Source organism: Ambystoma mexicanum, chromosome 12 (assembly GCF_040938575.1).
Source record: "Ambystoma mexicanum isolate Mex_15411 chromosome 12, UKY_AmexF1_1, whole genome shotgun sequence".
NCBI lineage: Eukaryota > Metazoa > Chordata > Amphibia > Caudata > Ambystomatidae > Ambystoma > Ambystoma mexicanum.
Genome location: NC_090936.1, coordinates 494411482 through 494439459, shown reverse-complemented (window position 1 = coordinate 494439459; position 27978 = coordinate 494411482). Strand labels below are relative to the sequence as shown.

The following is a 27978-nucleotide window of genomic DNA, read 5'->3' as shown; positions in this document are numbered from 1 at the left end:
GAGAGGATACAGCTTGGGTCTTGCACCCGAAGCACCAGCGTCCATCTCAGAGATCCCTTTGGTAGGCACTGAGCCCTCAGCCGGACGGCTGATAGTCGCAACGCCCTTACTCACAAACTCAGAGCGCGCTCTGGTAGGTTGGGAGCCCTTGGAACATGTGCCGGTAACCGTGCTGGAACTAGCTGAGGAGAGAGAGACTTGGAGTGGCACTCAATGATCCCTTAACCCCGTCGAGTAGAAGAGGACAAGCCTGATCATTCTTCTGAGGACAGCCTAGCAGGGCTATTGAGCTCCTGAGCTTGGAAACCGGTAGCCTGGAAGGCCTTGGGTCTATTACGGACTGCCCGGAAGAGCCCCTCCCCCTCCCCCTCCCTTGGGAGCCGGCAGCATAGGAGGCCTCAGGCCTACCTGAATCTGAAGAACCCCGATCCGTGGGAACCCCGGGAAAGGAGTTGTAGCACTGTGGAGCCATGCCGAACATTGGTCTTGATGACAGGTCCTGGAGACGAAGCCCTTTGAGGTGGGGCGGAGGGGGAAGTGTGGAAGATTGTCCTCCACAGAGAGACTATTCTTCAATGCCCTGTGGCCTAGAGCGCTGCAGGCGAGTCCCAGTGGTGGTCAGGCCCCAAGCACTCAAGACAGAGTACATGGGGATCCGAGGCCGGGAGCGGTCACTTGAGGCACATCTCCATGAAGCATCCTGCAGTCGACATGCACCGGGGGAGTCGAGGCACTGAAGTGAAAAAAGAATTGAAAAAACAGGGAGCTAGCAGAAAGCTAAAAAAAAAAGTCTACGCGCTGGCTGCCAGGTCCGACACCGTCAGTGCGGAAAAAGGAACTGAGGTGTGGCGCCAGAAGGTGGGGCCTCGGCAGGGCGTTCCCACGCCAGAGTCTGCACCCCTGAAGGCTATACTAACTTTAAAGGGGAAGCTAATTTTTTTCACTGCCAAAGGTTCCAGTGCAGTCCCCATGTTGTAGCACGCCCACAAGGATGGAGAAAAAGGGGATGGACGTATGTTTACTAGCTGCCCCCCTCCACCCCCGTCAGGAAATCTCCTTGGGACCATTGGCAATGCATCTGCAACTCCTGGATCATGAACCCTCATACTTAGATGTCAGATTAATTGCTCAGTGAAGAAAACCTGCTGGCGTGAATAATTTGATTTCTGCACTGCATTGGGTTTGCTCCCATTCACCTTTACAAAATTATGAATAGTTATTTGTGGGTGGGAGCCAGACCCACAAATAATTCCTGAGCAGGTGTACACTTGTCCATTTGCCTAAACATTTTCCACCATAGTAGTTGCCATGACATCATCCAAATTATTGTGTAGGCAGCTGTATTCCTCTGCATACATTTTCTGTAGGCATGTGTGCAATATCTTTGTGTTTGCAGTTTGCTTCAATGTGGTGATGAATTGACGTCACTGTTTAAAACTCTACTCTAAACTAATTTCGACTTTCAAACCAATCTGAGCTGCCATTTTGAGTCTAATCCTGCCTATGGGCGAGCTAGCCAGGCCATCAGTGGTTGTTCGCATTGCCTCGTTTGACCTTGGTTACATACGAGTAAAAAAGCTGGACATTGGGAAGAAAAGGGCTTGACTTCTTAAGAATTGTCAAGTGTTTTGAGAGCTTTATAAATTATAAGGCTTGTGATTTAAAGTGCATCATCTATTTTCCCTCACTCTAGGATCTGTAGTGGGTATGCTTTGCTAAATGTTAATACTTATGGTGGTTTGTAACCTATTTTGGGTTACCCAAGTGAGTGTATATTTGTGTATGGTATATTACTTTAAATAGCATTCTGTTTAACTTAGAGCAATCTAATGTTTAATCATTGCAGCAGTTTACACTCACCTGTGTGGACTTTGTTACTTACCAGTCTTTGCTTTTATTTCACAGTTTTATCATATTTTCAAAAACAGATGCAAGTTAGACGCACATTGTTATACAATGAAAATGTCAGAACGCAAACAGGATTTGAGAAATCAATTCTTTAGAATAATTAAGGAACACATGTACATTAATGATACAGGTGACAATAACAAGAAATTGGAAAATGAAAAGTGTAAGAGGGAGAGTCAAAATATATTGAATACCAATATGAGAATGTACAAGATACTTCTTTGTTTAGGAAGTCCAGCTGCACAGAGAACAGCTTTAGAATTGTTTTTTGGGGAAATAATACAGTTGGAGGGAATTGTAAATTAGTAGGACGCATTCAACAAAAAACATTGTTAACTATAACTTCCATCAACCCGGTGTTGTGTCTGCTTATGAAGTTTGAGTGTGTCATAAGTGTTTGTTTGAAATGTTTTTATCGTGCTTATTCTTATATGTGAATATGGCATATGAATGCCTTCCACGAATGTTGGAATAATTGGTGTGCAGATTTCCAGTTATACAACCGTTTTGATAGATTCAGATATTAGAGAGTTTAGGAGTAGTATGTCAGTGCAGACTGATACTGTCAGCAGTGTCGAGACCTGTCTGGAGGGATTCGCACATTGCGTCCTTCCCATCCTGGACTAGATTTAAAAATCTGTCTCTTTCCTCCCCTTTGGGGATATGTTCAGTCGCCATTGTTCTACATTCCCAACTTGTGAAAGTGAACATGGCCAATGTGCACATAGCATTCACCGACTTTAGGGCCATACTCTCTGCAGAGAAAACTTACTTGGCCAAAGCGTCTTAATGCTTGTCCTCTCTGTCTGGGGAAATAGTTGGGTATGCATTTTGTTTGGGGGGGGGGGGGGGGGGTTGGGGGACTGGCAGCCTGCACTACCAAACGTGTTTCGTCAGATAACCAGGGTCACGACTCGACGCACAATATTTACATTGTAATTTTTTGTTTCTTGCTGGAATTAACTCTGGCGTCTCCAAATTGCCATTTACCCACCTTTGCAGAGCCACATGAAAAGGGATGAATAGGATCCTCCTGGGGTCCTTTATCCAGGAGATCTGTAAGATCATCCTGCTCATATATTGGTGTAGGTCTTTTCCACCCCATATATTCAACCACCCTGGACTATAAATGTCTCAAAGATCCCTCTGCATGGTCAGTAGGATCAGGTCTCCCAAATTCTAATTCTGGGGACGTTATCTAGTCCACTTCCAATTTGCAGGGACTCCTGTAGATTTTTAATCCTCGATTCCTCCGAGATCAAGGGTTCAGGGATCCCAGGTGTTCCATATTGTAGGCCAAAGACGTGAATCAGAGGAATGTTCCACATACCCATGAATATAAGAAATTGATTTAAAAAAAATCCTTTCTTGGTAGTGGTATGATTTTTCAGTAATCTTCAATGGCGATGTTGGTGCCAAGATTTTCAACCGGTTTGACGCTTTCGCAATCGAGGACTTTGTAGGGCCCGACGAGGAGTCATCCGGCACGGATGACTTCTTCCTCGAAGGAGATTAATCTCAACTCGAGGGATCCTTCGACCACTCTCGAGGAGTTTCTTCCTTGCCTTCCGGGCACACAGGTTTTGCCCTTATTTATTTTGTTGAGTTTTACGACCTGGGCATGGCTTTCATCAGTCTTCAAGGAGGTCAAGGCCGCATTCTCGAATACTTTCATCATTGTTACTCTGAAATGTTCCCGCTCAGGGCTGATTTCATCAGGTTCTTTACCTGTTTCTGGGGAGGACCTAGACGATGATCTATGGTGCCTTTTCTTTGAACGGCGCAAAGATGACGAGTGGTGAGAGCCACGCATAATCGTGATCTTTTTGTCTTCTTTTGACAAGGAGAAACATTTCTCAATTTGTCTGAAGATTGTCTTTCATGGAGTCGTTGATGGGGATTTAGACCTACCCTGCTGCTAGTTTTCCTCTTCGCTCTTTTAGGGCTTTCACGGTCGATAGGCAGTCCTTGCAGTCAAAGGTAACGTGAGAGGAAGCCAGCCACCACAGACACACCATTATGGGGGTCCATAAGGAACATATTCGCCCCGCAATCCTGGCACTTAAACCCTGCTCTCGGAGTTGCTGGCACCAATGACAATGCCATATGTAAGATTTGTATCGCAGATTCTCATAGGGAACTGAAGCACACTGTATCTGAAGCGATAGCTTTCAGAGAAAAATGGAACTGAAGCCAGCTATCGCTGCGTACGCTTTATACCATTGATAACATCAAGACGGTGGCCTCTGAGGGACATCGAATCGATCTGTATCGACACGCAGCACCCTCTGCTGGAAAAGTTTTCCTAAGCCGTTGAAGCTGGATATGGAAATATAAGATGAGGAATACGTGGGAGGACACAATCCATTTGAAAAACATTTCTTAAGCCCATATTGAAGAAGAGGGTTACATTTCTGAGTAGTTATATAGCATTTGCATTAACCATTTCTTTTTTATAAGGACAGCTTTGGATATTCTTTCGAACAAGGAGATACCGAGTTATGAAAAGAATATTTGCTTTCGTTATTGTGGCATTCACTTATATAAACTAGCAGAGCAGTTGACGGATGCTTTTTTCCTTTGTGCAAAGGTGAGATGATTGCCATACAAATTTCATCTTGGGCAAACCTTACAAAGTCGAGGTTGGTCAATTCATATTTCATTTTATTCTGTTTTGTTCCGCAAGATTGATGTAAAATATGGAACAAGTAACTTACCTGTAACTATTGTTCTCCAGAATAGGTCTGGCATGGGTTCTCATGCTCATGAATAGTCCCCATCGTCAGGACGGGAATTTTCAGTAAAAGTAAAACAGTTTCACTTGCACTTAAAAACTGTATTTCTCCTCTAAACCACTCACTGTCCTCAGGGTCATGTTGCCCCCAGCCAATGACTGCCCTCTACCTAAGCCCCTCCTCTGGCAGCCATCTACAGATTTGCTAAGCACGTAAAGTGGCAGTATGACCAAGAAAAGCCGCTCAGGGGCAGGAGGGAGGGTTTTCATGTCAATCCATGCCAGACCCATGCTGGAGAACAATAGTTACAGGTAAGTAACTTGTTCCTTCCCCAGCATGGGGTCTGGCATGGATTCACATGCTCATGAATAACTAATACATAGCAGTACAACATTACACAACCACAGGAGGTGGCAAGGCACCACAGAAGCAATTACTCTTACCTCCGGAACAGGTTCACCTTCAAGCGAACAAGTTGCATAGCACCGATTGGCCGACTCTGGACTCTTCTCTGGAATCCCTGTTGCTGCAGTAGAACTTCGTGTAAGTGTGCGCTGACCTGCACGTAGCAGCCCTGCAGATGTAAAGCAGGGGCACACCGGACAGGAACGCTGTTGTCGCAGCAATCGCTGTGGTGGAGTGGGCTCTCGGACAGCCAGGCAGAGCTCAGTTCGACAACCGATGACAGTGTGGGATGCAGTCTGAGAGACACCTGGAGATGGAAGCCTTGGACAAGGCTTTCCTATGGTTCACAAAACCAAAGTTCACGAACAGTTGATGTCTTGCGAAAACTCTTCATGCGTGCCACATAGAACTTCAGGGGTCCGCAGCACCACCCTCTACTCGTGGAATGTCAGATACGGCTGTTTGCAGCATAGGGCCTGGATCTCACCCACCCTCCTGGCAAAGGTGATGCCACAAGGAAAGCAGTTTTCCACAAGAGGAACTTGAGGCCTGATGCATAGGCTCAAAGGAGGGTTCCCCCATGAGCCTCATCAGCACCACGTTGAGCTCCCACGCTGGGGCAGGAGCCTTCACCAGCTGGAAAGATCAAAATAGTCCTTTGAGGAACTCCTTGACGAGACAGTGAGACCAAAGAGAAGATCTTCCTGGAGACCTGGTGTAATGGGAGATAGCCGCTAGATGCACCTTGATAGAGGCGAAGGACAACAAGTATGGAAGAATCTGCAGGGCTCTGACCCACAAAAGGGGTGATCTTCTGCGAGTGGCACACACAGTGAAACGCTTCCACTTGTGACTGTATCACTTCAGTCGACGACGCTCTGGCTTTGTCAAGGACCTCCCTGCAGTCCGCTGGCAGCTCGAATCCACCAAACCGTAGGGCTGCAGAAGCCAATCCCTCCATTTTAGTGATGCTGAGTCGTGGTGCAGGGTTGCACCTCCTTCTCTGGTGAGAAGGTCCTGGACTACTGGCAGTATGACCTGAGGCGACGCAGACAGGTTGAGAAGGTCCGGGTACCAAATCTACCTCAGCCACGCCGAGGCAATGAACATCCTGCATCGGCACCGTTTGAGTGTGTTGACCACTCGTAGCAGGAGAGGCAATGGTGGTAACACGTACAGAAACAGGCCTTCCCACGGGAAGAAGAACGTGTCCCCCAGGCTCCCCAGATGGTGGAATCTGCTTGCAAATTTCTGGAATTTGGAGTTCGCCGCCATTGCAAACAGATCGATCAGGGGCCTACCCCACTTGAAGATGCAGTCCAACTGGTCCTGCCAAAGTTCCCATTCGTGACAGGAGCGCAACTCCCTGCTGAGGGAGTCGGTGATGGTGTTCTCGACTCCCGCCAGGTGAAAGGGGACGAGGAACATCTCTTGTCCGACAGCCCAGTGCCACAAGTCCTGCGCCTCTTTGGAGAGCACTGGGGATCGAGTGCCTGCCTGCTTCCTGATTTAGAACATCGTGGTGGTGGTGGTGGTGTCCGTGAAGATCCTCACCACCTTGCCCTTCAGAGACGGGAGGAATGACTTTAGGGCCCAGAACACTGCCCGCAGCTCCAGGATATTGATGTGAAGATCCTTCTTCTCTGTCAATCATAGGCCTCTGGCGTGCAGACGTCTGATGTGGGCTTCCCAGACTTCCAGGGAAGTATCTGTGATGACTGTTTACTGGTATAAGGGGCTTCAAAATATTGAGTTACCACTAACTTAATGCCTGACAGAACTCGTCGAGCGGGATCTTCTCTGCGAAACGGCCATACACCTGTATCCAGCGAGCATCTAGGAACTCCTGAACACATCGCATCCGTAACCTGCAGAGCTGGATAAGGTAGATGCAACAAGACATGCCGATAAGCGACTTGATGGTCCGCACCATGGTGGTCTTCAGCGACAACAGTTGCTGCACTTTGCCCAGAATGGCTGCTACTCTCTCCTCCGAGGGCGACGTTAGGCAAGAGACAGTATTGAGTCTGGCTCCTAGGATTAGTGAGTTCTGCAATGGCATCAAGCAGGACTTCGGATAATTGTTGGAGAATCCCAGATCCGTCAGCAGCTGGACGGTCGTCTGTGTGTTCGACGGCTAAATTATAAATTGCTCACTCTAGTGACTAATGTACTCCTAGTCACCTTTCCTCCATATTGTATGGGCATCCCTCGCTAGGAATAGGAGACGGAACCCTTTTCACCAGAAAAATCCTCTTTAAATTTAGATGCACGCGGGGGAGCGGCCCTGGGAGCATGCGCTCCCCTGACTACGCTCACCGGTGCCACTCCTCAGTCCCCTTTGACGCATCAACAAGATTACAATTGCCTAATGACTCCAGTTTTATTAGGGGGGGGGAGGATGATGGGACGTATGGAGGAAAAGGGACTATGGACTAGGAGTACGTTAGTCACTACAGTGAGTATTACTCCTACGTCCCATCCCCTTTCCTCCATACTATATGGGCGAGTACAGCTGAATATAGCCCCAAGGTGGAGAGGTGCTCTCTGAAGAAAAAAAGTTCCTTAACACTGCCTGACCAAATGCTGCATCCGACCTGGAGCCGGCAACCAAGCAGTAGTGCTTGCAGAAGGTTGAGGTCGTAGACCATGTAGCCGCCTTGCTGATAACCTGCCACGGGACGTGCCTCTGGAAAGCAACCGCCATGGCTTTAGCTCTGATTGTGTGAGCATGCATATTTGCTGGAAGAGGTTTGTGCTGCCCCACGAACCCCTCCTTGATGGCCGTAACCATCCACCTTGCTATGGAAGCATTGGAGGCCTGACAGCCAGGCTTTGACCTACCAAAAGTAACAAAGAGGGCATCTGATTTGCAGAAGCTCTTGGTCCTGTCCAGGTAGTATCTCAACACTCGCCTGACGTCCCGACAGTGGCATCCTTTGTGTCCGCGAAGCACGTTGGTAGCACTATCTCCTCATTTAGGTGAAAATGAGACAACCTTAAGTAAGAGTGCAGGTTGAGTTCTTAGCACCACCTTGTCCTTATGAAAAGTAGTATACGGCTCTGAAATCACCAGGTAAAACCCACCAGGAGGGTCGTCTTAATGGTGACTATTCTGATTTCTGCAGATGCCATAGGTTTCAATGGTTTATGCATTAGGGCGCTCAAGACCACGTTAAGGTACACACTGGGTTCAGGCCTGCCAAGTGTTTTTTAACCACCAGATAAGAGGAAGAAATTACCTCAGACTTCCTGTATGCTCTAATGGCCGCCAGATAGGTGCAGGGTGCGTCTACTTGCACCCCAGAGTGTGCAAGGTGTGCAGAGAAGGACAGCAAGTCGTACAACGTACAGGTCAATGGATTGACCTCCTTCGATTCCACCCAGTGAAAAAAAACCTAGTCCACTTGCTTTTGTACTGGCTCATGGTAGCATCGCGCCTAGCCCCCTGTATGTCTAGATTAGCTTGTGACATCTGCAGATGCTTCAGTGTGACTTGTTCAGGAACCACGCTGCAAGTGCTAACTTTTTGGGGTGGCAGTGGATGACCGTGCCTCCCTGCTGAGAAAGGAGCTGTGCTGGGCCCAGCGAAAGGTGCACCGGAGGCCTGTTCAGACAGGCTGAGTAGTTCCGAGAACCATAGCCTTGTTGGCCACCACAGAGCTATCGGGATGATACAGAGGTGCCAGGCCTCCCGCTTCTTGCAGATTACCCAGTGGGCAAGGGGAGTCGGAGGGAAGGCATACGCGTTCATGTCGTTCCACTGGATCTGCATTGGGTCGCCCAGAGAGCCCCTGCCCTGTCGCTGCCAGGATGCAAACTGGGGGCACCTCCTGTTGTACCAGGTGAAGAGATCCACCCGAGGATGACCATACCCATCTAAGATTCCCTGAAGTACCTGATCGTCCAACTGCCATATGTAGTTGTCCACACCCAGCCTGCTGAGCCTCTCCACCTCCAGGTTGAACTTGTGTTTTGCTGCCAGGTGCATGTCGTTTACCAGAGCCCACTCCCAAATGCTGACTGCCAGAGTGCAGAGGGGAGACCACCTGGTGCCACCCTGCTTGCTGAGCCTGTCCGCCTCCAGGTTGGATTCCCCCGGGAGGTGAATCGCTGCCAAGTGCATGTTGGTCACCAGAGCCCACTCCCAAATGTTGACTGCTAGAGTGCAGATGGGAAGAGACCGGGTGTCACCCTGCTTGTTGATTTAATACATGCTGGTGGAGCTGTCTGAATGAGGATCGCCTTGCCGCTGATCATTGGGCGGAAGGCTTTGAAAGCGAGCCAGATGGCCATCAACTCAAGCCAGTTGATGTGGGCCGCCTGCTCCTGCCAGGACCATACCCGTGAACTGTGGCTGCCCAAGGTAGCTCCCCAGCCCTCTAGGGAGGAGTCTGTGGTGATGGTGACCTGAGGTGCTGGTTGAGGGAAGGGCCTGCCTATCCGCAGGTTGTCTGTGCTCCACCAGACTAGGTCCTGTTTGAGAGGACGTGGGATGCTGATGAGCTCCGCCTGGGAACCCTTCTCCTGACTCCAGGAGACTGCGAAATGCAACTGCAATCACCCCATTGTGAGCCTCATATGCCGCACTGTAAAATATGCCGCCATGAAGCCCAAGAGGTGTTGGTACCGCCATGCCGAGGTCACTGCTCTGCTGAGAAAATACCCATGCGGCCCTCTTGATGGCTGCAATCTTGTCCGCTGAGGGGAAAATCCTCTCGGAGCTCGTACTCCAGATAAGACCCAGGAAGGTCAGACTCTGCATGGGCTCCAACTGTGACTTCTTGAGATTGATGGAAAATCCCAGCTCGTGTAGTGTATTCATGAGGGTGGAGGCGGTGTGCTGGACTGCCACCGGAGACCTTGCCCTGACAAGCAAGTCTAGGTATGGGTGGACATGGTGGACCTGAGCCCTGAGCAGGGCTTCCACCGCGTTCATCAGTCTTGTAAAGACACTGGGGGCCGAATTGAGGCCAAAGGGTAGAACCTTGTATTGGAAATGAACACCCATGATCCTGAACCTCAAAAAGCACCAACAGGGTTGCCAGATCGGGACGTGTAGGTAGGCATCCTTCAGATCCATGGAGCACATCCAGTCTCCCATGCACAATGTCTCCGCTATAAGCGCTGGGGTAACCATCCTGAACTTTTGCAGAGGCAGGGAAACGTTCAAGGTGGAAAGGTCCAACACAACTCTCAGGCCAGCTTGGTTCTTTTTGTGCATGGCGAAAATCTGTGAATAGAAGCCCAGACCCCACTGAGAGGCTGGGACTTCCTGCACTGCCTTACTCTCTACGAGCAAGCACATTTCAACCAAAATAATTGTTTTACCAAACTGTGGGAGCGCAGGAGAGGGAGCCGGAAGGCTGTGGATTCTACAGAGAGGATCCATGGGTCTGTGAACTAGGTCTGCCAGCGGGGAGCGTGAAGGGCAAGCCTGCCCCCCACCGGAGCCTCGTGGATCTGAATGACTCATGCTTTCTTGCCCTCTGAGGCTGGGGCTGAGGAGGGGTACTGGAAAGAGCCCTTGTGAGCTGCCTTGTGCTGCCTGTGCTGGCTAGGGAATCTGTCCAGTTGTCTGGACCGTCTCTCCTGGAAGCCCCTGGAGCCTCTGAAGGACCGCCCCTTGTCCGATTGCGGGTGCGCTTGGCAAAATGCCTTGGGGGTGGACTTGGCGAGGATCGATAAGGACTTAGCAGTCTGAACTATTCTTATCGAGTTCCTCGTCCGTAGTAGAATGGAACAGATCGCCCCCTCGAAAGGAAGGTCCAGAATACGCTTCTGGACATCAGGGTTGAACTTCATCACCCTTAGCCAAGCTGTCCTTTTCATGTTGGTAGCAATACATATGGCAAGGCCAGATGTATAAATGTGAGCCATAGTGGACTCCATTATGACCTGCACCACAATTTTGGCTTCAGCGAGCCAAGCCTTGAAGCAAACCTGGCTCTGTACCATGAGTTCAGGAAGCAAATCATCAATCTCTCGCCAGAGCCTCTGGTTGACCGCAGCCAGCATGGCCTCAGCATTGGACTGGTTTATGTCTGTCAAACGGCATGTCCAGTACCCACTCGCCTGGACCTACTGGTGGAAATTTGTGGCCTTTAGCCAGCCTTGACAACAGAGGCAGACACCGTTCTCCATCTGCTGGAACCCTGTGTCGGGGACGTCCAGCGCCACTGTGATGGCATGTTCTGAAGCCACCTCTCCATCCTGGAAGAAGGCAATCGCCTCCATCCTCTTGTCGGGGAAGAACTGCAGAATCAGGCCCAGCTTGTACCACTGCTCCCTGTCGTACCTGGCCAGAATCGCCAGTGCGTTGGCCACCTTGATGGTGGACGCTGCAGTGTAAATCACCTTCCTTCACATGGCGTCCAACTTCTTCCCCTTGCTGTCCGGAGAGACTGAGGACGACAAGGAAGGGTTCGATGACCTTTTCCACGCAATCGCCGAAAGCACCGAGTCAGGCGATGTTTGCGACCATAGGTACCCGAGTGCGGACTTCGGCACCCGGTACTTTTTCTCCAGCCTATCCAGTTTGGCCAGGGCCGTGCAAAGGTTCTTCAAGAGGGCCTGGCCCTCCTCCCACACTTTGTCCATACTGCCATGATGGTCTTCCTTTTGGCCTTGCGCCTCTGGTCCAGGAAACCCTCCTCCTTGGTCTCAGCGGGCGTAAGCTGCAAAATCTCAGAAGCATGGAATGGAACAACCCCACCTCCTCTGGTGGAGACGTCCTCGGCTGCGTAGATCTGCCTGCCGTGAGGATATCGTTGCTGTGGCCGAATCCGTCCCCTGGTCCACAGGGGGGAAAGGCCGACATGGACGTGGAGACTGAAATGGGGGCGTCGGATGACACTTCCTCTTTTTACCCGGATGCTGCAGGAACCGGACCCTGCGGCATCCTCTTCTGGATTTTGTGTAGAGTTGATAGGATGTCCAGATCCCTCGGCTGAGCTGGTGTGATCGGAACACTAGGCCCTGTGTCGTTGTTGCCGTCGTCCTCCACATCCTCGTGGGCCGTGTGTAGGGACTAAAGGTTCTCCTCGTCTGTGGCCGAAACTTATGTGACCTGGGGCACGGCCTGGGGTTTCCTCGGCCCGCCACCCACCTTTTTGCACACTGAGAGGTCAGAGCCGGGCTCCGAGATGGCAGCTTCTCCAGCGTGCTAGCAGGCTTCGCCACAGCCACTGTGGAGGCTTCCTGCCTCGGAGGCAGGGACACCTTGGGTGCTGTGGGGGTTACCTTCACTGGGTCAGCCCCATTTCACCTTAGTGGGAGCCGCCGCCACCAGCTCAATCGTCGACTGAGACTCCTGTTGAGCCGCCTGCGCCTTCTTCGGCAAGTCGGCCACCTTTTCCTCTGTCCTTGACTTCTCGGGGTTCACCCACAGTTTAGCCGGGTTGGACAATTTACTTTTCAAGATGGAGCCTAATCGCTGGCTGGCGATGGAGGCAGATGTTGATCGCGCCCTGTCCATCGCGGGACCCAATTGCACGGCGACCCTGATGGAACCAGACTTGCAGTGCTTGGCCTTGTCTTGGGCACCCACAGATGGGGCGCCCGCAAAGGACTTAGCAGCCTGCTCCTTGGACCGGCCAGTCCTGGCTGAGGCATGACCCTGGGCACGGGGCAGAGGCCTTGGAGTATATAGCCACGCCGCCCGTGTCTACTGTGTCGATCTTTCATTGTTTCCTTGGAGAAGCTGCAGCAGATCATAAACTTGTTCCGTAGCCCACATCTGGTGCAGGGCCTGAAAACGGGTCTTCCTTCCTTCTCCTCTGTCATGGCTGGCGGTGCAGAGTAGGCCTGATGGCCTTCTGGAAACTTCGAAAAAAAACTTCAATAATCCTGGCCCTTGGGGGGCGCTGAAATTCACAGACTAACGGATCCCTGCTGTCAGCCGATGGAGACAAGAGCACACAAGCTCTTTTTTGACAAAAATAGAAACTTTGTTGAAAAACAAAATTATTTAGTAGTAGCTCACAGAGCAAAACTCGAGGACTCCCAACACTGAAACGTGCAGTAAAAATCTGAAGATGGATGCCAGAGGAGGGATTTCGGGAGAGGATTGTCATAGTCTGGGGGCAGTATGACCCAGAGGGCAGTGATTGGTTCAGAGGAGAAATAGAGTTTTTAAGTGAAAGTGAAACTTTCTTTTACAGAGGATTACCGGCCTGATGGGGAATATACACTAGCATGTGAATCTATGCCAGACCCCATGCCAGAGAAGCTTAGTGGATGGGGTGTTCATCAGTTTATCCAATGTGAGAATTACCTTGTATGTACTAATACAATATTTTCAAAGATTATTGTTTAAAGGCAAAGGGAGAAAACCTGATAAATGTTGGATAAATATGATCACGTTTGGCTAATAACCAGAGTTATGCCTTCAGTGGAGCTGGGGTACCATTTCAAGCACTGAATATATTGAAAACAGTCTGATACATGAGACATGAGCAATGTGATTGATATTGAAGTTTACAAAAAGCAATTCTATGTTTGCCCAAACGAAGTTAGAAATTAATGTATCAATAGTTGTAAAGTAGTCTGTTATCCTTATCAGAATTCAATTGTGTGTGTAATTTATAATGGTTGTAATGGACATTTTAGTCAATTCAGCTGTGCTCCAACATGTTAAACATTTTGGTGACCGCTTTTTTGGGATCGTTCTATTTCTGTCAATAGACCTCAATGCTTAGGCCTTTAAGGTTAGTGGTCCTGCTGACTATTTGAGGCCTCTATTGCTTACGTATTTATATATTTCAGTTTTAATTGTCGTAAGTGTGTAGCCAGATACATTTGAATAGTCTTTAATGCAAGAGTTTAGGTACTGGGATTCAATGTCTGAGCAAAATAAGGTCATTTAATTTCCATAGGCTCATAGCTTACGAATAATTCTGCTGATCTGTGTCCTCTTGATCACCACATACATCATAAATGACTGAAACAAAGAATGCAAATGATAACAAGAAGTGCTTAATGAGATTGCCTTGTGTGGTTTCATGATAGTGGAAGGAACAAGTTACTTAACTAACTGTTCTCCAGCATGGATTCACATGCTCATGAATAAAGAATACATAGCAGTACACACATGCACAACCACGGGAGGTGGCAAGGCTCAACATAAGCATCTCTTCCCTCCACACCAGGCTCACCTTCAAGAGAACAGGTTGCGCAGCACTGCTTGGCAGACTATGGACTCTTCCCTGGAGTCCCTGTCTAAGCAGTAGAATTTTATGAAGGTGTGCGTCGACCTCCACGTTGCAGCCCTGCAGATATTCAGCAGGGGCACACCAGACCGTAACACAGTTGTAGCACCGATTGCTCTGGTAGAATGGGTTCTCGAACGGACAGGCAGCGGTCGGTTTGCCAACCGGTGACAGTGGGTGATACAGCCAGAGAGCCACCTGGAAATGGAAGCCTTGGACAGGGCCTTCCCATGGTTTACAGGACCAAAGTTCACAAATAGCTGAGAAGTTTTCCGGAAACTCTTTGTGCGGGCCACATAAAACTTCAGCGCTCAAGCCACATCCAGCGAGTGCAAAGTCCTTTCAGCTGGCGACAAAGGCGTCAGAAAAAACAGGTAACACCAAGGGCTCATTTAGATGAAAGTCCAACGGCACCTCTAGCATGAAGGAGGGGTGCGTCCACAGCACCACCCTCGTCTCGTGTAAAGTCAAATTAGGTGGTTTACAGCAGAGGGCCTGGATCTCCCTCTCTTGTCGCACAGAGGTGATGGCCACGAGAAAGGCCGTTTTCCACGACAAAAACCTGGGTGGAGCAAAATGCATAGGCTCGAACGGAGGTCCCATGAGCCTAGCAAGCACTACATTGAGCTGCCACACCAGGGCCAGAGCTTTCACTGGCGGGAAGGAGCAAAATAGTCCCTTGACGAATTCCTTGATCAAACAAGTGCGGCCACAAGGATGGTCGTCCTGGGGATCTGGTGTAGAGGGAGATAGCCGCCAGATGAAACCTGATGGAGGCATGGCCAGTCCCCATTTGGCAAACATCAAATATGGAAGTACCTGAGGAACCTCCCGCCTTTGGCACCAGGCTCATAAGAAAGTGTGCTCTGCACACTTTTTCCCTTGGGCATGTGTTATTCCATCTCATATTAATCATCCATGTGCATCTGGGCCGGGCGTGGCATAAGAATCCATGAAGCTGCACGTGCAGCACTATTTGGGAGTGGCAGGGTAGAACCATCTAGCAGAACAAGAGGGCGTGGCCGGGACCAGGCTATTTAAGCCTGCCCGGCCCGAAGGCCAACGCTACGTGTTATTCTGCTCAAGCAGCGTAATGCTCACCGCCGTCTGAGAAGCATCTTACCTGTCTTCCAGCAAAACCATCTCGGAGAAGCCTCTTACCCCAGTTTCTTCCAGCAAAACCATCGCAGAGATGCAACTTAACTGTTTTCTCCATCAGAATCATCGCTGAAGCGTCTCTTACCTGCTCGCAGCGACTCCATCCGTGATCAACCAGAGCGCACTTGCATGGCTCTTGGAATACCACCACGGCTGCGCGCCTTACCGGACCTTCAGCTCCGACATCAGCTCTGGAGTTCTACATGGTCAGCTTCGTCACGGTCGCAGGTATCCTTCACCCGCTGACAGGTCCGCGCACCGCAACTCTTCTCCAAGCGCCACCAGGCTATACCTGCAGGAGGAAAGAACAAACAAGGTCAGAAACCTAATAGGAACATTTGTTAAGGTCACGTGCCATCACATCTAGCGCTTACCTTAGGGTTCCAATTTGTCATCTTCTTGGGAACACCTCGAGTCCTCCACCGGTGCAACGGCTCCACTGGGCCACCATCATCTATGGGAGAAAGACATTATTAAAGTACACAAACTTAGATCATGTGACAAGACATTAATAATGATATTAACAATAATCATCACAAAGACTCCTACCTTCAAAGTGGTTCAGTCACAGCCAACCTGGGCCGCCACATCTATGGACCAGTGAAGCAACTGGGTCATCTTGAAGCGCCCCTGCTGATAAGAAGCAGGACGGAGAGCTCGCCCTCACTATATATCAGTTGAGCCTATATGGGTAAACACTTACTTACCTCATTTTGGTACAAAAAGGTCAGAGGGGAGTCACGATACCTCCACACTCTTCTCATTGCCTCTCGTGTTCTCGCAGGAGCAGTACCAGCATCCAGAGCAGTGTCCTTGGCAGCAGCTGGGGGAGAGAATCAAGCCCAGGGAATCGAATCTAGGGAGGGCTTCAACCGTGCCCCCCAACGTCCCTGCAGAGAGCAGGTGAGCGCAACACCTCCTCAGTGGGTCGATCTTCTGGGAACGACACCAAATAGCAAATCTCTTCCACTTGAGTCCGTAGCATTTCAAAGTAGAATATGCTCTAGCCTTGGCGAGAACTTCCTTGCAGTCTGCCGGGAGATCGTAGCCAACAAATTCTAGTACTGCAGGAGCCAGGTCTTCAGGTTCAGAGACCCTGGATAGTGGTGAAGAATAGCGCCTCCTTTCCGGCCGAGAAGGTCCGCGACCACTGGCAGCTTGACTGGTACTGTCGCTGACATGCTAAGAAAGTCCGGGTAGCAGATCTGCCTCGGCGACGCCGGTGCGACAAGGGTCATCGGAACCAGCACTGTTTGAATAGATTGTTGACTCTAAGTGGCAACGGAGGGAACGCATACAGAAAGGGGCCTTCCCAAGGGAAGGAGAATGCATCCCCCATGCTCCCCCACTGGGGTAACCTGCTAGCAAACCTCTGGCACTTTGTGATGGTCGCCGCGAACAAGTCGATCTGGGGATTGACCCATTTGAGGAACAGGTTGTCCACTAGGTCCTGCCGAAGTTCTCACTCATGACAAGAGCGAAGCTCCCTGCGCAGAGAGTCGGCGACCGTGTTCTTTACTCCTGCCAGATGAAACTGGATAAGGAACATCCACTGTGCGACAACATTCCTCACCTCTTTGGAGAGTGCCAGGGACCTGATGCTCCCCCCGTTTCTGGATATAAAACATTGGGGTGGTATTGTCTGTGAAGATCGCAACACCTTGCCCTTGAGGGACGGTATGAACGATTTGAAGGCCCAAAACACTGCCCCTAGCTCCAGAACATTGATGTGCAACGTCTTTTCTCCAGCAGCCACATGCCTCTGGCGTGAAGACTTCCGGTGTGGGCTCCCCATCCCTCCAATGAGGCATCCATCGTTACCGTCTCCTGATGTTGTGGGGCCTGGAAATCTACGCCTCCGGTCAGATGAGAGCGCACGCTCCATAATCTTATCGCCCGACGGAACCCCTCGTCGAGAGCGATCTTGTCCTGGAAGCTTCTGGACACTTTAATCCAACAGGCGTCTAGTAACTCCTGCAGTGGCTGCATCTGTAGCCTGCAGAGTCCGAGGAGATAAATGCATGACGACATCATGCCGAGCAGAGACTTGATGGCCTTCACTGTGGCGATCTTCAGAGCGAGCAGCGTTGCACCTTGTCCATGATGGCTGCCACCCTTTCTTCCGACGGTGACGCCAGGCATGACACTGCGCCGAGCCGGGATCCCAGGAACAGTGCGTCCTGCGATGGAGTCAAGCAGGACTGCATAATTCACTGAGAACCCCATATCAGTCAGTAGGCGGACGGTCTTCAACGTGTGGTCAACAGCGATGCTCCTTGAGCTGGCCCGGATGAGCCAGTCGTCCAATTAAGGATATACGTGGATCCCTTGCAGTCGCAGATGTGCCGCCACCGGCACCAGGCACTTTTTTTCTCATGAGGAAGTACCTTGAGTACACCCCGGAGACACTTTGGGACAAGCTCCATTGCCCTTTTCTTTAGCATGGCCCAAACCTCCAGCAGCAGCTGAGGGACATGGTTTTCCTGACGGGCCACGGGTGGTATTTGCGGACACTTCCGTTGAAACTCATGGAGGAAGTCCAAAGGGGGAACGAGCTTGAACCAGAGGTTCCGGTCGTAGCGCGCTACGATAGTGAGGGTGTTGGCGGCCTTGATGGTAGTATCCAACTTTTTCCCCTCGCTGTCCGGAGGGGTGGATGCTACCGAGGAAGAAGCGCCCGACGACAACTTCTTGGCCGATGAAGAGAACACCAAGTCCGGGGATGGTTGGGCCTGCAAGCACTTGAGTGCAGAGTCCGGAACCCTTTATTTCTTCTCCAGCCGGTCCCTCTTCACTGGGCCTTAGAAGGGTTCTTCATGAGAGACAGGCCTTTGTCCCAAATGTCATCCAGGAGAGGGACTGAAAGGATGGTCTTCCTCTTCGCCTCACAGAGCGAGTACAAGAAGCCCTCCTTCTCCTGCGGCTCTGAAGCTCTGGAGATCATCGCATGAAACAAGTATCTAATCCAGTGGGGAAGATCGGGGCGGCAGCAACAGGAGTTCCTCTATCCCACCGTCATCCGTGCCCGTCGTCGTGTCAGGAGCCGTCTCATCCCTTAAGGGAGGAGGGCAGCGGAGGGTAGCAAGGAGGCAGTGGGTGCCTCTGCCTATTCATGGCCGGCGGTTCCCGCGCCGGCAGAAGGTCGGCCACCACCAGAGCCGCAGGCGGGGCCCGTTGGCGTAACCAGCATCCTCCTCTGTATCTCAGATACCAGACATGTAGAGTAGAGAGAATGTCCACAGAGAGGTCTATCGGGGGCTGATGAGGCAGATGTTGAACAGGAAGCTGGGGTGCAGGAAGAGAGCCAAGGCCCTCGTCCTGAGGCCCTCCGTGGCCTTCCTTAATGGTATCCTTGTCGCCTTCATCTTAGGGTGGGAACCTGTTTTCCTCGTCGCCGCCATCCTCCTGTATGGTCTGAAGGTAGCCGAGCGCCGCCTCTGTGGTGATATCTGTGCCCTGGAGGACCTCTGCGCCGCCCCTCCTTCCCCCCTGACGTCTGCTCAATGGGCCAAAATGCAGCCTCCTTCCTGGGAGGAAGGGAAACTCTTGCCTTCGGAAGGGCGCCCTGCGGGTCCACCTACGCTGCCTTCGAAAGGGACTCCACCGCCACCTCGATGGAAGGCAGAGCCTTCACTGTCAGGACCAGACCCTTGTCCTGCTTGGCCTTCGTGGTGGACGCCTTGTCCTGCTGGGCCTTCTCCTTAGGGGGAGGGTCGGATCCTCAGTCCCTCTTGGCCTTCTCCGGCAAGGGCAGGTTGGCTTTTGACTTCTCCGTGGTCATCTCTGGGGCCACACGAGTTTGCCCGGATGATCAGAGTTCCTCTTGGATGAAGATCCTGAGTGTTGACTGGTGACTAAAGTCACTGGAGACGTCGGACGTGCCCTGGCCACCGAGGAGCCCACTGCAATGGCTCTCCCGGCGGCAGTGGACTCAGTGCTTAGCCTTTTGTTGGACCCCAGTGGGAGGGGTGCCCTCAAAGGACTTAAAACCGCTCAGCATTCCCGGATCGGGCAGAGGCATGCTACTGGGAACCACACACTGCAGAGGCCTTGGCCTGTAGCCACTCCTTCAGCAGTCTACGCCGATCCTTCATCGTGCGAGTCGAGAGTTCACAGCAAATTGCACAATCTTCCTCCTTGTGCATTGGGTACAGGCAGTAAAAGGCACTGGGGGAAAATGTATCGTCCATATAAACATTCCGCAGACCGCAGTCGGTACAAAACTTGAAGAGTGGGGGTATCATCCTCCTTGTCCACCATGATCCACGTGGTGTAGGCCATGAAGAATCTTCTGGAATCCTCCACGAAGAAACTCAATGAAATGCACCCTTGAGGGGCATAGAAGACTCTGAAAAAAGGATCCCTGTTAGTTGGAACGTAGATTGATGGAGCACAGGTGTTCAATTGACCGAAAAATAGAGTAAAACTCTTCCAAAAAGGGAAAAACGCAGTAAAAGCTCGAGAGCTAAGCACAAAGACTCCCAACGTGCAGTAAAAATCTGAAGATGGCTGCCAGAGGAGGGGCTTAGGTAGAGGGCAGTCATTGGCTGGGGGCAGTATGACCTATAGGTCAGAGATTGGTTGTTAGGAGAAAGACAGTTAAGAAATGAACTAAAACTGATTATTTTCTTTAACAAGGATTCCCAGCCTGACGACGGGGAATATTCATGAGCATGTGAATCCATGCAGACCCCATGCTGGAGAATAAGAACATGAGGGAAAGCCTATTAGACCGACACAGATCGTAGGAATTTTTTGAGAGAATCTTCAAATGGACATGGTTGGGAATTATATTCTCAACAGAGTCAAGAGAAATACACTGAACTCATTTAGGTGGAGGTCAGCACTATAGGTTGTTTCAACATTCTACTTTTCAACCAATAATTGGATGTTTAAAAGGGCCGGTGTTCGATGTCTAAATTGTTTTTGGCAAATCATTTCGTGGAGGTGTTACGAGTTGGTTAATTATGAAGTCAGAAGTCAATATAAGGAGTATATAGTGTGTGGTTGTGCTGATATAGTTAATTTACTTGTGTACTGATGCAAAGAAATGATGTTCTACTTCAGAATGCACATATTTTTCAAAGGGGATCTTTGTTAATGAACGTATGTTGAGGAGTGAAAGCAGTCTTTAATGTTTGTGTGGAAGCGTGCGTTATCAGTATATGTAACATTTGGAAATCTGTCTGTCTTGTAATATACAAAATAGAACAGTCAAAATTGGAAAAGAAAGATGGCTTGATAACACAAATTAAACCGTAGTGACTAACGTACTCTTAGTCCATAGTCCCCTTTACTCCATACACCAGAAAAAAAAAAAACACATTCCCCATTAAATTTGGGGAAGCGGCCCTGGGAGCATGGGCTCCCAACGCCGCCCACTGGCGCCACTCCTCAGTCCCCCTCAAGGCATCTATAATATTACAACTGCCTAAGTGACACCAGTTTTATTAGGGGGGAGGATGATGGGACGTATGGAGGAAAGGGGACTATGGACTAAGAGTATGTTAGTCACTACAGTGAGTAACTTGTTATTACTCTTACGCCCCATCCCCTTTCCTCCATACTGCATGGCCGATTACAACTGAATGTAGTCCCAGGGTGGAGAGGTGACCGTCCTTAAGAAAACAAATTCCTTAATACTGCTCGTCAGAATGCTGTGTCTGACCTGGAGCCGGCATCCCAACAGTAGTGCTTGCACAAAGCTGAGGGAGTGGCATAAGTGGCCGTCCTGCTGATGACCTGCCACGGTACATGTCTCTGGAAAACGACCGATGTGACCTTGGCTCTGAATGTGTGGGCATGCATGTTCGCCGGAAGCGGTTTGTGTTGCCCCTCCTAGGCCTCCCTAAGGAGGCCACCATCCACCTTGCTATGGAGGCCTTGGAAGCCTGATATCCTGGCCCTGAACCTCCGAGGGTGATAAATCGAGCCTCAGACTTGCGGAAGCTCTTGGTCCTGTCTAGATAGAACTTTGGCGCTAGTCTAGCATGAAGACTGTGCAGAACCCTCTAACCATGGTCCTTCGGGTCTGCAAAGAAAGTAGGGAGTACTAGCTCCTCATTTAGATGGAACGCAGACACTACCTCAGGTAAGTACGTAGGATGTGTTCTGCGGACCACACTGTCCCTGTGCAAGGTAGTATATGGCTCAGGAGCCCTCCGAGCTTGGATTTCACGGACAGCATGCAGACGTAAAGACCCACCGAGAGGGCTGTCTTAATGTGGACTAGCCCGATGTCTGCGGATGCCATCGGCCCAAATGGTTTATGCGCCAAGACGCCAACACCTCGGGGGAGACCCTCCACTATGTTGAGGGTCCCCCCCACCCCCTCTGAGGTGTGGCTTCTTGATGGGCTGGTAGAGCCTGGTGCGGCCAATCAAATGTCTTTTTTTAAAAAAAAATAGCTTATAGTTTACATAAAATTATAAACTTTTAAACTTAATCACTTAAAATTACTTCATGAAAAATTTAAAAAGGAAAAGAAAAAAAAGGTCATCATTCATAATTTACATTTTACAAATGTATTTTAACCACTGTATTGGAAGATGAGAAAAAACATCCTCCCCTGAGTTCCATTGACACTGTGGCTGCCCAAGGAAGCTTCCCATCCTGCGTGGGGATGGTAACCTGCGGAGCTGGCTGAAAGGGTCTGCCCATCCGTAAATTGCTGTCCATGCCCCTCCAGACTAGGTTGTGACAGAGATGCAGTGGAATGCTGCTCGGTTCCGCCCGGGGAACCCCTCTCCTGACTCCAGGAGGATGCACAGTGTAACTGCAATTTAGGCGTTGGTACCATCACGCCGAGGTCACTGTTCTGCTCAGAAAATGCCCCAGGGGCCTCTGATGGCTGTGATCTTGTCCTCTGAGGGGGAACATTCTCTCTGAGCTCGTATCCCAGATGAGGCCAAGGAACGTTAAGAGTTTGCATGGGCTCCAGCTGTGACTTCTTGAGATTGTGGAAAATCCCAACTCATGTAGTGGAAGCATAAGGGCGGAGGCGGTGTGGAGGACTGCCTCCGGAGACCTTGTCCTGGTGAGCCAGTCGAGGTATGGATAGGCGTGGTGACCCTGGGCCCCTAGTAGGGCCGTCCTGTACAGACCCTGGGGGCTGGATTGAGGCCCAAGGGAAGAAACTTGTATAGGAAACAGAAGACCATGATCCTGACCCTATGAAAGGACCGATGGGGCTGTAGATCGGTATGTGAAGGTAAGCATCCTTCAGACTCAGGGAGCACATCCAGTGTCTGCAATACACACTGGGTAACCATTGTATGGCGAAAATATACGTGAATAAGAGCCCAGACCCTGCTCGGAGGCTGGGACTTCTTCCACTGCCTGCCTTTCTACGTGCAAGCAAATTTCCGCCCACAAAGTTATTGTCCCAATCTGTGGGAGCAGAGGGGAAAAGCGAGGCGAAGGAGGGATCGGTAGGTGGTAGCCCGACAACACTGCAGGGACGATCCAAGGGTCTGCGAACCTTGTGCGCCAGCATGGGCGTGCGACTGGCTATATGCCTTAGAGGTGGCCTTATTGAGGATGGATAAGGATTCAGCAGTCTGGGGACTGTTCCTCCTCTGATCAATTCCTAATCCGGCAGTAGAACGGAACAGGTCATACCTTCCACCCAACCCCTCGAAGGGAAGGTTTAGTAGGCGTTCCTAGGCGTCCAGGTTGAATTTGGTCGCCCGTAGGCAGGCAGTCCTTCTCCTGCCAGTAGCGGTGCAAATGACGCCGCATGAGGCGTCAATGTGCGCCACAGTGGACTCCATTATGTCTTGAGCAACAATTTCTGGCCTCCACCAGCCCGATCTTGAAGCGTGCCAGACACTGAACCAAAAGTGGCCGAGGAGTGTGGCTGAGAGAGTGCCAACAGCAAGAGGGGGCCCCCTCCAGCTGTCTAAACTTGGCGTCGAGGTGCCTGTTGGTAGGCTGTGCCGAATGGGGTTCAAGCTGTGACCTGCTGACCCACGACGGCTTCTGAGAAGGAGGCTGTGGGGCAGGAAAGACCGTTGGAGGTGTGGGAGCAGGTGTTGTGGTTACTGGCATGGGCAGCTGGGGCTGTACAGGGGCCGGAGGCGCAGGAACCAAGGGCGAAGTGCCGTGGGTGCTAGCGACAGAACCGGAGGGAGAATGTCACTGAGGGTCATGGCTTTTCAAGAAAATCTGTCTTCGCATACCGGTGGAGCGCTTGGAGGCGCAGGCATGGGCGCAGAGCCTTGCGGGCACTGCGGCCTGAACCCACTCTAGCTTACTGTCTAAGGGGTGCATCGGCCCTGCGATGATGAAGGGTATGCCGTGGGCCATGTACTTTGTGAAGACCAGTCCCACCTGGAAACTCATTCCCCTACCTGGTCCCCAAAGGGGGATGGTGTCGGACGAGCCGCCATTTCATCTGGACGGTGTCCATTTTGTCGGGCTGCATGCCTTGTGCATGTGTCGTGGTGCTTGCTGCGTTGGGCCCGCCTCTTCCAAGACTCCTGGCAGTGGAGGTTGAGGCCTACCATGCACCTCAGGATGTGGCCCAGTAGGTGGATTGCCCTCGGCAATGCCACTGCTAGTGCTGCATACAGGTGCCTCCTCAGACATCTGTCTGTTACTAGGGCATAGCCCTTCGGACCCAACCCCGGTAATAGAACCTTGCGGCCCCTCCGCTCAGTCACCGGTAAAATCTCGTGACCCCTTGGGCCTGGCGGCTGGTAGCTGTAGTAGCAGCCTTGGTACCTGCACAGGTTCAAGAACCTGGAAGGTACCTCTTGTGCTTGTGCCTCCTGGACGGAGACAACTATGTGAGGTGCGTGGTGCTTACAGGCGCCCCCTCCGATATCTGTTACTAGGGCGTAGCCCTTCTGGCCTAACCCCGGTAATAGACTCCCAGCCGTGGTCAGGGCAAAGGCAGCGGAGGCGGAGAGCATGGGGGTCAGATATAGGGAAGAGCCCCTTGCAGGCTGAACACCTGCTGGAGCCTGCTGACGTCTAACTGTGCCGGGGATGAGCGTGGCATCGGAGGAAAGAGGTATCTGATTAAAGACAAAAGGAAGAAGACAAAAAGAAAACATCTCCGGGGAAGAGCAGGTGGCATTACAAGGCCAGAGGCCTAACCCAGGAGTGCTGGTGAAAGCAGTCTGTTCCTGTCGACTCGGAAAAGAGGACTGAGGAGTGACGCCGGTGGGCAGAGTCAGGGGAGCCCATGCTCCCAGTGCAGCGCCTCTAAATTTAAAGGGGAAAGAAGGTTTTTTTCTGGTGAAAAAGGTTCTGTCTCCTGTTCCCAACCAGGGACACCCATGCAGTATGGAGGAAATGTGACCGGACGTAAGATTAAGTGACACTCTTGACAGAACTTACCCTCTCATTGACTGTAGGGTTCAATGATTATTTGGCAAAAGGTCAAGTATAAAGAGCAAGTTAAAACAAAAACTTAGCTATTGAACTGTTGTAATACTTCTGTATAATTAGCAATTTAAATTATGGCAAAGGAGGGCACAGCATGTTAGTGTATTTCGGCAAGGTTAGGATACAATCCTACAGACAGGAAAACCTAAAATGAGATTGTTACTGGCGTTCGTTTTAGAGGGATTTGAAGATATGAAGTATCTTGAAGCCTCGATCTGTATTACCATCTCTTCTGGTTCCAAGTCGAGAAGAAATGTTGTCAGGTCCTCTGGTCTTCCAAAAATGTGCATTCCCTCAGCAATCTTCCATTTTAATGGGCTGATGAAGTTGTACCAAAAATGTGTGGATTTCAGTCATGGTCCCAAACACATTTTCTACTAATTATGACTCCTGTACCAAATCCAGCTTATTAGAAATTATATTGTTCTCCCAAGTTATAGACCATGATTATTTCACAGCCTGTCATTTGTGTGCTGTAAAGAAAAGGCCTGAAAATAACTGGCCTAGGACATATTGTATTATGTGGCATCACAAAGGAAACCCAGTTTCCTCAATCTATTTAAGGTTCAAGCTTAGGTTCTTTGGCAGCAAGTATATGAAAAATATGCTCCGACTTGTCAGGGAGTTAAAGAAAATAAAAAGTTCATTAAAAAAAAAACACCTGTTAATTCGCCGGTTCACACTAAGTAGGTGATCGGCTTTTATAAGTGTTCAACTGTTTTTTTAGTGATCTCTGTGAGGGGTCAGAAATGCGGGACAGACACGAAAGTAAGGTTTTCTCAATCTGTGCCATTTATTTAATGAAAAAGGGCAAGATAAACGCCTCTCTTTCCCCATTTTAACAAGGATTTCCCTACCTAGCAAACTAAACTAAAAAAAGATTAACTAGTGTCCAAAAGTCTCTGATCCTCACACTAATACATACAACAAAATAACAAGGAATATTTGGTTGTCTTTAAATCACAGTAGTGTAAAAGTTATAAGGTTTTGAAAGTACTCCTTGGATCCAGGGTTGGATTCCCTTCCCCTGGACCAATGCAAGAATACCCTGGAAGAAGTTCTGTTTTAACAAATTCTGTTTAGTTCAACAAAAAAGATCCTTTCCTTCAAATCGACCTTCTTGTCAACACAATTGATTTATTTATTATTATTTTAACATTTATGACAACACACAGACCAATGGGTATCACTTAGTACAACATAAAGGTGACCACAAGCAGATACAAAATGCAGGGGTACAGACAGTAGTTCCTATTCATATTTCTCAGCCAGCCATGGTTGGGTTTGTTTTTTTTAAAGGTTGTGAAGGATTGCGGATGTGAGCAGGTAGTGCATTCCAGAGGGTGGGAGCAGCGACACAGAAGCTAACTCCTCCAGCTCTTCTTCTCTTAAAGCGTGGGGTAAACAGAGAGATACTAGAATTAGATTGAAGCGTGCACATGAGGGCATTCATAGTAATGCAGTTGGTAAGGTACTGGGGGTTATCTTTGTGAACACAGTGATGGAGTGTTTTGAATTCTATCCGGGCTTTGATAGTCAACCAATGGGCTTGGCATCTGGCTGCAGAGATATGACCTGATAATTTAAGACAGGGCAGCGTGCAGAGCTTTATTCTGGAGAAGTTGGAGTTTTGACAAGTTAGTTTTGGAGGTGTCCATTAGAAGGACACTGCAATAGTCAAGTTTGGAGAGGATCAATTCGTGATAGTGTAATGCAGTTGTTCGGGAGAGGAACTGCCTGCACACCGAGGAGTCTGGCTGTGTAGGCAGTGGAAGAGGCAAGGGCATTGACCCTTCTGTTCATTTTTAGTTCAGCTTCCAGATAGAGTCCTAGGGTTATCTGCTTTGAGACTGGGATGGGTGTGCCATTAATGCAGAAGTATGAGAAAGCAGAGTCAATGTATCTGATCCTGCGAGGGGATCCAATGATAAGGGTAGCCATCCAGTTATGGATGGTCCTGTAGACTTCATTCATTTTAATGGAGTCAAGGTCACCGGGGAGCAGGACAAGGATAGGAGTGTCGCCCGTAAAGTTAGTGTAGGTGATACCATTGGCATCAAGGAGGTCAAAGAGGGGCTTTGTGTATGTGTTGTAGAGGGTGGGTGACAGGCATGAACCTTGTGGAACACCCAGAGGTGCTGGTATGGCATTGGCAGCTGATTCGGGGTGTTGTGCGACAGGTAAGATGGGAGGAGGTCTGTTTTGGGAATAGGGGGTGGGGGTGCCATTGCCGGTGGCAGCCCAGAGCAATGCTGGGAGAAATCTTGAAGGGGGCAAAGACTGGACACGTACCACAATTGGTCAGGTGGTGTGGTATTGGAGCACTCCGCCAAGGCCAGAGGGCTGACACAGTAATTAATATGCGGAGGGATGCGCTTGGGGCCAGCAGGTGCAGCGTGGGGATGGCAAGGTCTAGAGTCAATGGATGTAAAGCAAGGGCAACAGCACCCCTTACCCAATAGTATAACAATGGTGATTTGCGGAGTCTGCAAACTTCTAGGGCGGGCGGTCCGAGGAGTTTCTAGCGGCACATTTTCTCTGGTCAGCCCGGCAATACAGGTTTGAGATGCATTCGAACAGGGCTGGTTTTGCCTCCTGGCAAAGGGAGGTTTCGGTATTTGCACACCGCATTGGCCAATCGGTTCGCTCGACGCAGGGAAGTGCAGCCAGGGCAGATTTGAAGCTGGCTGCTTCTTGAAGTGGTCACTGCAGCAGTGGCCATCTTAGTATGGGGATTAGCCTTACTAGTTCGATGGTAAGGAACTCCCCAGCGTGCACGACATCAAGTGAGGAAAAGACAGGCTTCAGGTGCCTTGTGTCCTTCATAAACACTTGTTCCATAAATCAAAGCAATTGACTTTTTGCTCTATATTCTTCTTGGTAAAACAAATGTGTCTCTTACAAAAAAAGTTCAGAAATCCAAGCAATTGTTTTTCATAGGCTGTAAAGTAATTATCAGCATATTACACTTCTTGAAATGGAATACTTTTGTCAGGATAGCAAAGCAACTACTTCTGATAAAGCCACACTTCTTGCCACAATCATGTTGCTTCAAGAAAACATCTTTCCTGGGCCACTCGCCTGCCAGGACTAGCTACAAACGGTCCCTCTTCCAGTTTACTCTCCTGCCAAGATGTAAAAACTCCTACTAGTAGAATTATGCTTAGTGG

General features: G+C 50.1%; 1 protein-coding gene across 6 annotated transcripts in view; it reads right to left on the bottom strand.

Annotated features, from left to right (window-relative positions):
- CNOT4 (CCR4-NOT transcription complex subunit 4) overlaps positions 1-27978 on the bottom strand; it is a 1427191-nt gene that overhangs the window by 371383 nt on the left and 1027830 nt on the right. The window lies entirely within an intron of this gene.